Source organism: Aricia agestis, chromosome 2 (assembly GCF_905147365.1).
Source record: "Aricia agestis chromosome 2, ilAriAges1.1, whole genome shotgun sequence".
NCBI lineage: Eukaryota > Metazoa > Arthropoda > Insecta > Lepidoptera > Lycaenidae > Aricia > Aricia agestis.
In genome coordinates this window covers 15,105,001-15,109,414 of record NC_056407.1, presented here as the reverse complement: position 1 = coordinate 15,109,414, position 4,414 = coordinate 15,105,001, and the positions used below count along the sequence as shown (strand labels likewise).

The 4,414-nt window shown below is 47.3% G+C and overlaps 3 non-coding genes across 3 annotated transcripts in view; all 3 read left to right on the top strand.

Annotated features, from left to right (window-relative positions):
* Positions 1 to 1,297: 1,297 nt before the first annotated feature.
* LOC121740088 lies at positions 1,298 to 3,200 on the top strand. Its single transcript, XR_006037539.1, has one exon. It is a non-coding gene; the product is annotated as a small subunit ribosomal RNA (ribosomal RNA).
* Positions 3,201 to 3,625: 425 nt separating this feature from the next.
* LOC121740137 lies at positions 3,626 to 3,782 on the top strand. Its single transcript, XR_006037571.1, has one exon. It is a non-coding gene; the product is annotated as a 5.8S ribosomal RNA (ribosomal RNA).
* A 479-nt stretch (positions 3,783 to 4,261) lies between these two features.
* Positions 4,262 to 4,414, top strand: part of LOC121740106 — a 3,954-nt gene continuing 3,801 nt past the window's right edge. Inside the window, exon 1 of the ribosomal RNA XR_006037557.1 lies at positions 4,262 to 4,414. This exon is cut by the window's right edge and continues 3,801 nt beyond it. This is a non-coding gene — a ribosomal RNA (large subunit ribosomal RNA).

The following is a 4,414-nucleotide window of genomic DNA, read 5'->3' as shown; positions in this document are numbered from 1 at the left end:
TTGCAAGTCTGTTGTCAAATTGAAAATATTATGTAGTTTCATTTTTAAAAATCCTATCCTAGTATATTACCTAGAATTTGATGCAAATTATAATGATAATAATATTATAAAAATAAATATAATAATAATAATAATAATAATAATAATAATGATGATTTATGTACAATACAATAATAATAAACATTGAACACGACCCGCCACCGTAGTTTTCTTTTTTAATTTTTTTTTTTATATTTTTTATTATTTTGTATATAACCACCGTCGACATTTGTTATTATCAGGTAGGTACTATTTATTCTAGTTTCACATGTACAATACAATAATAATAAACACTGAACACGTCCCGCCACTGTAATTCATAATTCAAATTGTATAATATCAAAGTGAGATGTTCAATGCGCGAACCGACCGATTGGTCTTGAGAGTGTTTTTGTTTTTCAAACTTTCCTTCCGGACGGGGGGGGGGGGGGGAATGGTGGTGGTGGTGGTGGTGGTGGTGGTGGTACCAGGTTTAGGTTAATCGAAGTCTATACTACTCGATGTGACAACATATATTTTTAATCGCATAACACCAGCGCATTATCTGCACGGCGCATTCGCATATACATGTGGAGTGAGTGCGAGTGAGCAGTGATGGTGGTGTTGGTTATGCGATGTGTGAAAATACAAAAATTTGTGCCATATCCATTTGAGCTCATCATAATGATAATAAACAAACAATATACGACGTGTCGACCGACGGACCAGCGAAACGTGAGGTTCTCGCGATAATCATTAGTTTGATTTTGTGTCGAGCCGAACGGTAGCTGCAGTTCGTTAAAGTTACCACCGTAACAATCGCGGCGGGGCATTATGTACGAGCGCGGAGCACCTGTTTAGAGTGCGCCGTTGTCTGGTATTGTGCCCGTCGCGTCGAAGGTGGAACTGATAGCGGTCGCGAAGTTACAATATTTCTTCATATAGTATTACATCAACTTTGACGTAATGTATGTGGTCTGATCTCTCCAGCACCGGGCGACAATCTATATGGTTGACGAGTTCATGTTAAACTCTCTGTTACACTATCATAGATGATAGATCTCGTAATATGGAACGTTCGAATGTGCGGTAGCTTAGTTGCTCCGCGTTTTCTTTTTTTTGTGTTTGTCGCACAAAAGGGAAAATTCAAATAATGGCTGGTCACCGCGCGTGCACGGTCCGCCGTGTGTGCGCGCGTGCACTGTTTGGCCGTCGACACGCGTGTCGACGGCGAGTACCTCGAGCGCTCGAAGAGATTCGTGCGGCTCTAGTGGTTAGCTCCCTGGTTGATCCTGCCAGTAGTTATATGCTTGTCTCAAAGATTAAGCCATGCATGTCTCAGTGCAAGCCGTATTAAGGCGATACCGCGAATGGCTCAATATATCAGTTTTGGTTCCTTAGATCTTACTCAGTTACTTGGATAACTGTGGTAATTCTAGAGCTAATACATGCAATCAGAACTCTGACCAGCAATGGGATGAGTGCTTTTATTAGATCCAAACCAATCGACGGAGGGCCTCGCGTCCTAAGTCGTTTATTTTGATGAATCTGGATAACTTTTGCCGATCGCATGGTCCAGTACCGGCGACGCATCTTTCAAATGTCTGCCTTATCAACTTTCGATGGTAGTTTCTGCGACTACCATGGTTGTCACGGGTAACGGGGAATCAGGGTTCGATTCCGGAGAGGGAGCCTGAGAAACGGCTACCACATCCAAGGAAGGCAGCAGGCGCGCAAATTACCCACTCCCGGCACGGGGAGGTAGTGACGAAAAATAACGATACGGGACTCTTACGAGGCCTCGTAATCGGAATGAGTACACTTTAAATATTTTAACGAGGAACAATTGGAGGGCAAGTCTGGTGCCAGCAGCCGCGGTAATTCCAGCTCCAATAGCGTATACTAAAATTGTTGCGGTTAAAAAGCTCGTAGTTGCATTTGTGCGCCGCGCTGTCGGTGCACCGCATCCGCGGTGATACTGACACGTTTGCGGAGCATATCGTCGGTGAGCCGACGGTAAAACGTCGGTTCAATATCAAAATCCTATCGCGGTGCTCTTCAGTGAGTGTCGAGGTGGGCCGACAATTTTACTTTGAACAAATTAGAGTGCTCAAAGCGGGCTCAAAATGCCGCTTGAATATTTCGTGCATGGAATAATAGAATATGATCTCGGTTCTATTTTGTTGGTTTTCAGAACTCCGAGGTAATGATTAATAGGGATAACTGGGGGCATTCGTATTGCGACGTTAGAGGTGAAATTCTTGGATCGTCGCAAGACGAACATCAGCGAAAGCATTTGCCAAAGGTGTTTTCATCAATCAAGAACGAAAGTTAGAGGTTCGAAGGCGATTAGATACCGCCCTAGTTCTAACCGTAAATATGTCATCTAGCGATCCGCCGACGTTAATACAATGGCTCGGCGGGCAGCTTCCGGGAAACCAAAGATTTTGGACTCCGGGGGGAGTATGGTTGCAAAGCTGAAACTTAAAGGAATTGACGGAAGGGCACCACCAGGAGTGGAGCCTGCGGCTTAATTTGACTCAACACGGGAAATCTCACCAGGCCCGGACACCGGAAGGATTGACAGATTAACAGCTCTTTCTTGATTCGGTGGGTGGTGGTGCATGGCCGTTCTTAGTTGGTGGAGCGATTTGTCTGGTTAATTCCGGTAACGAACGAGACTCTAGCCTGCTAAATAGGCGTCGCCATTTAGGTGTGCGCGACTTCGGTCGCGCAACTCACTGGCGACGTATTAAAATTCTTCTTAGAGGGACCGGCGGCTTCGAGCCGCACGAGATTGAGCAATAACAGGTCTGTGATGCCCTTAGATGTCCTGGGCCGCACGCGCGCTACACTGAAGGAATCAGCATGTTCTCCCTGGCCTAGAGGCCCGGGCAACCCGTTGAAACTCCTTCGTGCTGGGGATTGGGGTTTGCAATTATCCCCCATAAACGAGGAATTCCTAGTAAACGCGAGTCATAAGCTCGCATTGATTACGTCCCTGCCCTTTGTACACACCGCCCGTCGCTACTACCGATTGAATGATTTAGTGAGGTCTTCGGACCGACACGCGGTGGCTTCACGGCCGTCGGCGTTGCTGGGAAGTTGACCAAACTTGATCATTTAGAGGAAGTAAAAGTCGTAACAAGGTTTCCGTAGGGGAACCTGCGGAAGGATCATTATCGTATGATGTTGTTGTGTTATTCAATTAACGCGACGATAATATTATACCATAAACAATCGAATCGAACTGAACAACATTTTTTTCTCGCTACGACGGAGTCGAACTTGAACGCTCGAGTTGACCCCTACGCGCTAGTGCGCTAGTACCTGTACACACACTGTCACGTTCGCGTCACGTTGACTGGCAAGAATCCGCGCCACGAGTGTCCAATGAACAGACGGTGGATCGCGTGCAGCGAAAGTCAGTGTGCTAGTGCGGGGGGTGTAAGCTCGTCGCGCGTCCGTCGGTTGGCGTAAATACAACATTATAACAGAGAGCGGTAAACGAATGTCCACGTTTGACCTTAACACGTCCGTGGTCTGTTTGTTTCACATTCAATTTATTTTTCACACCCAGTGACATGTTTTTTATAATATAAACCATTACCCTGGACGGTGGATCACTTGGCTCGCGGGTCGATGAAGAACGCAGTTAACTGCGCGTCATAGTGTGAACTGCAGGACACATTTGAACATCGACATTTCGAACGCACATTGCGGTCCGTGGAGAAACATCCAGGACCACTCCTGTCTGAGGGCCGGCTGTATAAAATCATATGCCACACTGTTCGTCTCACGACGAACAATTGACGGTTCCGGGCGGCGTCGCGCGTGTGTGGGTTCGCCCATGCCGCGCCTCACGTGCGGTCCGTTTAAATATGAGACATAAATGTAATATAACGTTACGTGTTGTGTGGTGTGTACGGTAGCGCGCTCGCGTCGGCGACGTGCGCCGCTCCCCACCGACGCTCCGTGAAGGTAAAAAATTTGCGAGAGTGATTATCGGTGTGCGGGGCGTGCACGCACGTCGAACTGTGTCGTCGGCGCGCGTGATGCGCTGCGTACGTTCGAACGAAAACACCGCCGTCGAAAACACTGTTATATTATTTGAATTAATGAACAGTAGGCGGACTCGACGTCCGAAGGGCGCGTCGTCGACGCCGACGCACCGATTGATTTCGGTCGCGGAGGCGGAGTCGTTGCGCTGACGGATATCGCGTCTGCCTCAAATTTTTATCGTTGGCCTCAGATCAGGGAGGATCACCCGCCGAATTTAAGCATATTAGTAAGCGGAGGAAAAGAAACTAACTAGGATTTCCTTAGTAGCGGCGAGCGAACAGGAAAGAGCCCAGCACTGAATCCCGCGGTCGTCTCGGTCGCGGGAGATGTGGTG